Consider the following 9,347-nt stretch of genomic DNA (forward strand, 5'->3'; position numbering starts at 1 on the left):
AGATAAACCACATCTTCTTGATCCATTCGTCTGTTGATGGACACTTAGGCTCTTTCCATGTTTTAGCTATTGTGGAGAGTGCTGCTATGAACATTGGGGTACATGTGCTCCTATGCCTCAGCATTTCTGTATCCCTTGGGTAAATTCCTAGCAGTGCTATTGCTGGGTCATAAGGGAGTTCTATTGTTAGTTTCCTGAGGAACCTCCACACTGTTTTCCAGAGGTCTTCTGCCCATTTCTTAACTGCGTTATTTATTTTTTGGGTGTTGAGTTTGGTAAGACCTTTATAGATTTTGGATACTAACCCTTTACTTGATACATCATTTGCAAATATCTTCTCCTAGTGAATGGGGGTATTTAAAAGATGGACAACACGTTGATAATTTTTAAATTGGGTGATGGCCACATAGGGTTTATCATACTATTCTGTCTGCTTTTGTTAAAATCTCCATAATAAAAAGCTTAAAGCAAACAAAGGATCAATGAAAAAATAAGTCAGATCATGTCATCTCTCCCCTTATAATCTTGCCTTGATTTCCATCTTATGCAGAGTAACATGCAAATGTCTTCATAATGGCTCCAAGGCCCATGCATATGCTGTATCCTTATAGCCTCTGCTACTACTGTGACCTCATTCACTCATCCCAGTAACACTGGCATCTCTCAGGGCCTTTGCTTAGCCTGTACTCTCTGCCCAGGATGCTCTTTCTTCACACATCTAAAACTCCTTTAATCTTTGCTCAAATGTCATCTCAGTTAGACCATACTATCCACCTTATTTAAAGTTGTAACCCACTTCTTTGGTATTCTTGAGCTTCTTTACTCTGACATATGTCCCCCTTTTCCTTTAAAGAACTAATACCTTTCTAACACACTGCATAATTTACTTATTTATTTTGTTTATTATTTAATACCTATCTTCCTCTCTATCCTAAAATATAAGCTCCTCAAAAACATGTATCTTTGCCTGTTTTACTCACCAAAGTATCCCAAGCCTTTAAAAGTAGTAACGAAGTCCCAAAAGAGTACCTGGTACATAATATGTGCTCAATAAATGCTTGTTTAATGAATCAATGAATGAACAACACTACAATAAAAGAAGCCTGATTCTGTCTTGACTTCCCATGCATCCTAATAACAGAAAAATAATGTGCTACCCATGCCACCATAATTGCTTCTGGACCATATAAGAGTTGTGTTTTTGTTAAAATGACAGATATCAATCTTTGGTGGTATAATAAATGTTAACCACTGTGCCTGTTATTCTCATTGTCCTGCTTATCTTAATGGGGAAGATCTTCAGAGCCCTGGAAGGGGGAAATCTAGGAGCCTGCCTTAGTCAGTTTGGCCTGCTATCACAAAGTAGCACTGAGTGGCTTATAAACAATTTATTTCTCTCAGTCCTTGAAGCTAGAAGTCCAAGGTCAGGGTGCCAGCATGGTCAGCTAAGTCTCTCTTCTGGGTCATCCTCACATAGTGGAAGGAGCAAGGGATCTCTCTAATAAGGGCACTAATTCCACTCATGAGGCTCCATCCTGATGACCTAATCACCCCCAAAGCCCCACCTTCTAATACCATCATCTTAGGGGGTAGGATTTGAACACATGAATTTGAGGGGACATATTCTCACCATAACTGAACCTGGCAGGCCTAGCTTCCTCAGCTCCAGTCAGTTTGACTAGACACAGTCACAGGACACAGGAGAAGCCATACCACTGGCAGACCAGTGACAAATCTGACCTTTCATCTCTCAAGAATTTGGACCATGAAACAAGAAACTGTCAGTGCAGTAGATACTTGACCTAAGTAGATTGGGTCCTGCACAGGCAGAGAGTATGACTTTTGAGGAACAAGAGAGCAGACTCTATCCTGACCCTACTCCCACTTAGAGTCCCTCCCCACATGGTCCAACAGGACTCTCTCTCCTGGCCTTGGGTGTCTTATTAAATTCTTAAAATAAACCCTCTTTACTCAAGTTTCAGCAAATCTGTGTTCATTGAAAAGGCATCCTCAGTCCAAGGCACCCAAGCTCTGATATGCCTGATCCTTGGGGGTATTCAAATGAAGGCAAATCCAGCCAGCCTCCCTTCTACCAGTGCATCCCAAAACACTGGTCCAACATGACCAATACAGATTCCTAGGCTGAATTCTCAGAAATATGGATTCACATGCAAATGGTAGGAGATAAGGACTGATAATATATGTTTCTAACATCTCCCTAAAATATTCTAATTTGTGAATCAGTTTGAGAAATCACTATAGGCTACCATTTCCACATACAGACCCTTAACTCATTTCTGCAGTGTACATGTAGTTCTTTTTTTTTTTTTAATTTTGGACAAAGTTTGTATTTCAAATACAATAAGACAGATTTTATTACACATACCTGTACCATCTCCTTCCCTCATTTAAGATACACTAAAGGTACTAAAACCAATCCTGATAACCCTTAGGTTTCCCTGAGAAGTGAACTCACTTTTCTGGCAGCATTACTGTATGCAAGTTCACAGAAATGAAGAAGAATGAATCTCCTCACCTAGCAAGCAGCCACCCCTCTTCTTGTTTCCCAGAGGTCGCTGAGTCTTACATCAGGGTCACACTGACAGAGGGGTGGATGGGGTGGGACACAAGTAAATTTTATGACCTGTAATAACAGTCCAAATGATGCAGCAGAGATAAAAGTGCTAATCAAATTTCATGCTTCAAGGCATGAGCTGATTACTGCAGGGCAGAGAGGGGATTTATTCCCAGTGGTTCTGACAGGCACAAGGGGCTAGGTGCACTCTGTGATGCTTCAGACACTACTGACCACTTCCAAAAAGGACGACTCACGAGTCAGGCAGACTAACGCCCACTGGCTGGGTTTCTGTGGTTTCACAGATCAGATGCAGAGGGATGTCATAAGACAAACTTCACAAGCAAAGATTTACTGAGAAAAAGGTACAGAAAGAACTGCAGTGTGAAATGCACCTGGAGAAGACCTAGAGAGCCTGTATACCAGGTTTTGGTCCAACCTAGAAAGAAAGGAGAATCCTGATGATGTCTCTCTTTTCTGTTTGGTGTCTTAACTTCTGTAAGAATCAGAATTACCCTCTGTGCCATAGAGATAATGATAGTACCACCTCTTGAGGTGGTTGTGAGGATGAAAGTGAGCAAGCTTGGATTATGGGATAGGATTACAGGTAGTCCCCCAAAACTATTAAGCTACAACCTGGGAGACACCAGAGCACAGGCCTGTGGCTGCAAGACAGCAATTCTTACTGTCAACTACACAGAGCTCTGTGTAGTTAAAATCTTTGGCTCTGGATCAGAAGTATACAGACAGACTAAAAGTCTAATGCTTTTTGTAAAGCCAAAGAAACCATAAGCCCAGTAATTATTCAACTTCTAGGGCAATTCCCAGGCCTCTCAGAACTTGCACCAACAGAATGTAGGCTATTAACACTGTTGACAGAAACCTTTGTGCTCATCTAGAATATGGTCTTGGAGGACAACCAGTTAAGAAGATCCTTCCAGGAGCAAATCTTGGCATTGAATGGTAACCCAAGCACTGGGATAATAATCATAATTCTTTCCTGTTCTCAGTAATTTTGCAGACCTTGAGGAACCTCTTGCTTGGAACTGAGATGAGGTTAAGCTACATTTCCCAGTGCATCTTTCAAGTCCATTCCAGGATACTGGGTTTCAAACTAGTCCCCTCGTAGGTAGATTGGTCTCTTATCTCTTCATAATTCCTTCTACTTGTTTTTCATATCTTAGATAAAATCAGTCCACCAGTGTTTTCTTTACCCAGCCATGCCACAGAACTTTCCTTCTTTCAGAATTCCTTATAACTCTTTTTACTAAGCATCGGTATTGTGTGCGATGATAATCTCTATCCTAATTAAAACAAATATAAAGGTAATATATTTCAGAAGAAAGAACTCTGGCTTTGGAGACAGGATTCACCTTTGTTAACTGAGTTGTGGAAAGTTCCTAAACTTTGCTGACTCAGGGTTCTCATCAGTTAAATACAGTTAATCATACTTTGTAGGGTAATTTCAGAGAATATAGTATACTTTTAGGGTAATTTCAAAAGATATATGTAAATCACCTGGTATATAGTAGGCATTTAGTACTTGTATCACTTATTTATATTAATTAATTTAAGTAATTATTATTATTACTATCATTTACTTTTTCATGTGTTCCAGATTCATATGTCTAATTAAAATTTAAGCTATTTAGAGTTACAGTTGAGCCTTACACATCTTCATATTCTTCATAGGTTGATGCCCACAATAAGTGTCATGAAATATTTCTTCTAAGGACTAAAGTAACTTTTGAAATAAGGCCATTTTCTTCCCTTTGGTGTTTCCAAAATACTACCCTACAGAGATAGAAGCTAAGTTTGTGTCCATAGCAAATGCAGTGTCCTTTTCCTAATAGTTCTAGAAGCAAATGATCAGTGGAGCAACTGGAGTTACCAGTTGAGGATTGAGACCCAAACATCCAGATATTGAGAATCCAGGAATAGAGTCAATGTGGAAAGAATAAAAATATACCAAAAGCAGAAATATGGAATAGAAGTCTTGCTATTTCCCAATGGAAATGAGACAAGAGTGAGTGAAAGATCACAGAAAGGAATTTGAATAATAGGTTCAAGAACCAGAAACCTGGGACATCTGAGTGGCTCAGTCAGTTAAGCGTCCTACTTTGGCTCAGGTCATGATCTCATGGCTCAGGAATTTGAGCCCCACATTGGGGTCTGTGCTAACAGCTCAGACCCTGGAGCCTGCTTCAGATTCTGTACCTCCCTCTTTCTCTGCCCCTCCCCTGCTCACACTCTGTGTGTGTCTCTCTCTCAAAAAATAAATAAACATAAAAAAATTTTTTTTAAAAAGAATCAGAGAACCATAAGAAGGACTTTATAACAGAATCAGGTCTTCTAACTCAGGCTTTAAGTTTTTTATGTTATCTGTAGAGTCAGGCCTCAATTCTGGTCTGATTCCAGGCTAAGCAGGAACCTGGAGCCACCTGACTGAGATGTGTTCCCAAAGTTCCCTTCAGGCAGATAATGATACACACTCTCTCTTTAAAACTAAACAAGAAAAAATGTTTTTCAAATATAGTCTGATTTATTTTTTATATTCTCCAAGAGCAACCATGTTCTCTTTATATATTTTTTTAAAAGGCAGAGAAAAGTATTGGGCTTCTAGAACATAAACATAAAGAAAGGGGCTACTAGTGGGTGGTGTCTAGAAGTCCAGGCAACGTGATCATTCCACATTTGCATCCCAGAAAAAATAATACAACCACCTTCCATTCATCATCAACCTCCACGTGATCCTTGGGTCATTCCCTTCTTGCTTTCTCAGGGGCTTAATGATCTTTCTTGAAAGACTTCTGTGTGTACCAGGGGAAAACATGCCTTTCTAGGTTAAGTCCAGCTATCCCATATCTGGGGTGGTTTCCCTGATTCACCACTGGAGCTCCTCACATTTCCCCACCTTGACTTCCTTCTCTGCCATCAGGCATTGCACCACCATCCGCCTTGGAAAAGCTTCATAACTCAGGATGACAACATAGAGACCATTAAGCCTACATACATCAGCAAAACTGCCTCACTGCTGTCTCTGCTGCAGGTTATAAAGATATGTCACAACACACACAGGCCCCTCGAGCACTGGACTTGATGGGTTGTGCTCAGAAGACCACTTCTAAGACCAAAGCCATTTTTCACTCAAGGACTCTGTCAACAGGGGGCTCCAAATGCTGCACAGTAATGTGATGGTGATAGCTCTGGGGTATTACCCAGGCATGGCCCATTACTCAGATATCAAAACTGGTGATCAGATCAAAATATATATTCATTCATACACATTACACTGAAACATGAATATCAATTCCTCTTACTTCTGATTGGGGAAAACCCACAGCTTACTGTTTAAGAACCCACTCACTGGTTAATGAATGAAATAATCAGGGTGGTAGAAAGCCAAGGTCCCCAAATAAAGTCTAATAATCCCCCAGTTTCCATAACTAGCAAAAATTTTGGGACCCTCATAGAGAAGAGACTTTTCCTTAGTGCCCATAAAATATGAGCTCTACTGAGACTACCAACTTGCAATGGTCCTTGGCCTAGAAGATGCCTTCTAAGACTCCTCAGCTTCCTCTTCTCAGTCCCACATCCCAACTTTGACCTCTAGGCAGATTAGCAAAAGTTGATGCGTGACAGTGTCAAAAACCCAATGATGATTTAAAAGCAAGTGACAAAGTCAAAAGCACACATATCAACATTCACAAATGTGTATGACATTTGCCCAAAAAACTGTTTCCTGTGGTGCTATGACCAAAGGCTATAAGATGGTACAATCTTGTCTCTTGTCCCTCTCTAGAGGCTTGATGATAACATCTTGATTGAGAAATGTTGTATAGCTGTGCAAACTAAACTTCAAGATCTTAATTTAATGTACACTGGAATTTATTTAGAATTAGGGCTCTCCTTCATTTTCATATCAGATCCCTACCATTTTAAACTTCTCATGGCACCATCCATCCAAGTCAACACTATCTGATGCAACTTTTGCAGTGATGGAAATGTTTTGTCCAATAAAGAAGCTACTAGCCACATGTGGATATGGAGCACTTGAGTGTAACTATTCTCACTATGGCCAATCTCCAGCTACTAGACTGAAGTCCCTGCATATACAGTCAGAAATGGATATGCACAATTAGCTTCATGAGGTGGTATGGGCCAGCTCCAGCACACCATTGGGTAGACTACCAATGAGCCATGGGCTACTAGGATGTGGCTTGCCCAGGGAACGGAGGGCATTCCCCACAGTGCAAGATGTGTGTGAGAGGTCCCCAGTGATGACTGCATCTGCAGAGCCCAGGAGAAAGAGGGGTTTGACTATTTTTCATACAGAGAGCAAAAATCACCCAGTCAAGGTAGAGCTTCCCTTTCCTCTTAGATCTGTTCCCTCCCTCTGCTCCTTCACCCTTGCAGGATATAAAAGAACATTTTAGGAGTCTGTGAGCTTAAATTTAAAGCTGCATGTTATCTCTTGGCCCTAAAGGAACTCCTTCATTGTCATCAAAATCCAGCCTGATGACCAGGGAGTTTCATAACTTTCACATCAAAGTCACTAACTGTCCCTCTTGAAAACCCCTTCCTTCAATGTCTTTGCATGAAGCGTTTCCTTCCGACCTCCTACGGTGAAACAAATAAGGGAAAGAAGAATGTAGGTACTTCCTGCTATGACATGAGATAAACATGAATACATATCCATTCTTTTTTTTCCAGTCACAGATGCTTCCTCTAGACAATTTTTCTTATCTGCCAGCTAAGTACATTAGGGCATGCACATTGTCTGGTCTAAATCTGTGCAGAAGACAATCACCAAATTGAGGACTTAGGAAGAATAGCAAGATTTGCTAATGTTTGGTGAGCACCCAGAGGTGCCAATCTGGAGAGAATGGCACAGTTTGGTGTGAAAAATAGCCTTTTTCTCCATACCGGAAGGGTAGAGGTAACGGAAAGTGTCACAGAATGCTGCTGCTTCCTCTTGCACGTTCATGGCAGGTGACACCTTGAACCCTCTACTTTCTCCCTCTAGCTTCCTGATTTTAAGCAGAAACGCAAGTGATTCTTCACCCTTCCTGGGACTTAGAACTATTTAAGAATTGCCAAAGTACTGGAATCCCCACAACAATGCATATTCTCCAAAAGCCTGCCTATAATTTTAGGGGGGGTTCCAAACCACACTCACCCCCATCCAGAGTCAGTAGACCCAATTCTAGGGATCTGAGGCTCAGAAGCCCTGTTTGAAGGCAGGTGCTCTGGTGCTTGTCCCCTGTGAGAGCACCACGCTGAGTGATCCTCCTCCCCCAGCTCCTTCTCACTTCCTCCAGCAGGCAAGGTTTCAGCGAAAGTCTGCTTGCCCAGTTGAACTGGCATCATGAACTTCTCAGCAGTGGTTTCCTGGGTCTAGAGGAAATAGCCAAATTCCTTTAAGCAAATCATGTCTTTGTTATTGATTTTCTCCACTTGAAGCCTTAAGAATCTCTGATTAGATTATAATCTGCTGCCTCAGCCATCCTCTGCTTCAGTCTCTTGAACAAAACTTCAATTTCTTTGGGGCACTTCAGCTCAAATGCAGCAAGTTCTGGGTGTATATACGTTGTTCCTTCACTCATTTAAACACTAAGATTTATTGAGCATATATTAAGCGCCAGGCATTAGTCTAGGCATGGGATATACCATGAACAAAACAGATCTCATCTTAATTTATCCTCTTCCAAAAGGGCAATTCTAACTATTGTTGCTTTCAAAACAATGTGAAAACTGAGCCAAAATTTACCTAAGTATTTTTCCCAAATAAGGAGAGGCAAAGACAAGATGTAACATGAAGTTGACTAAAATGCCTTTAGATTCAACATCTAAAAACAAAATCAGACTGTGCAGCACCTCTGAATTGTGAACAGATGTCTCACAAAATATTAGTCTGGCAATGTGCATATATTTAAGTAGACCTGAGGGCTAACTATGGTGGCCAAGAGGCTTGAAGTCAGCATGGATATAATCAGAGGATACTGATGACTTGGTTAACCAGAGATGGTTTGGCGATTCTAGAAAAATGTAGAATGTGTGTGGCTGGGAATGCAGGACTAAGGCTTACTAAGCCTTAGGGCTAAGTTGAATAGGCAACCAAAGGACAGACAAGCTGTAAGTTATTTCAAAATATGTTTTAAATTTATATATATATTCATAATATTTAAACCCATTACAGACAGAAGAGATTATAGTCCTAAGGGAATAGCTGGAGGAAGTATAGAATAAGTACTAAAAGGACATACTAGTCTAAAGAAAATATTTTAAAATAGCAGTTTCCTGTACCCATGGCTTCCAAAAATCCCAGTTAGTGCTAACAGACATTGAAATGAAATTTGAGATTGGGAATATATAAGACCAGTAGTCCCAATGCAGGCATGAGTCCATATTTTGCAGAGTCTGATGGTTCTAAAATTTGGGTGATCATAAAAAAATTCCTAATACCAAGTTAGGTTCAGAGCCTTGGAAAGGACCCTAAAACTACAACCATATTAGCTTCACAGCAAATCCATCTCTGCCCAAGTAAATATGAGAAACATATGCTTCCTTAGTGTTAGGATCACAATGGCTGAGATAAGATTGGAAGCCCAATTTGGAGAACTTTGTAATCTGAGAACAGTTATTTAAAAGTGCTTTGATAAGAAGATGCACGTTGACTTTACAGGTCTCATCCCTACTTTCCAGAAGAGGAAACTGAGATTTAGCAAAACAAACTTGGCCAAGTTAGAAAGACTCAAAACCTAAGTCTAGC

The 9,347-nt window shown here is 40.5% G+C and overlaps 1 long non-coding RNA gene across 1 annotated transcript in view; it reads right to left on the reverse strand.

The window, feature by feature from the left end:
- Positions 1-7,857, reverse strand: part of LOC120222241 — a 74,252-nt gene extending 66,395 nt beyond the window's left edge. The window contains exon 1 of the long non-coding RNA XR_005525996.1: positions 7,755-7,857. This is a non-coding gene — a long non-coding RNA (uncharacterized LOC120222241). The remainder of the gene's footprint in view (positions 1-7,754) is intronic.
- Positions 7,858-9,347: the final 1,490 nt, after the last annotated feature.

The sequence above is a fragment of the Hyaena hyaena genome, unplaced genomic scaffold (genome assembly GCF_003009895.1).
Source record: "Hyaena hyaena isolate Hyena2069 unplaced genomic scaffold, ASM300989v1 scaffold_852, whole genome shotgun sequence".
Taxonomy (NCBI): Eukaryota; Metazoa; Chordata; class Mammalia; order Carnivora; family Hyaenidae; genus Hyaena; species Hyaena hyaena.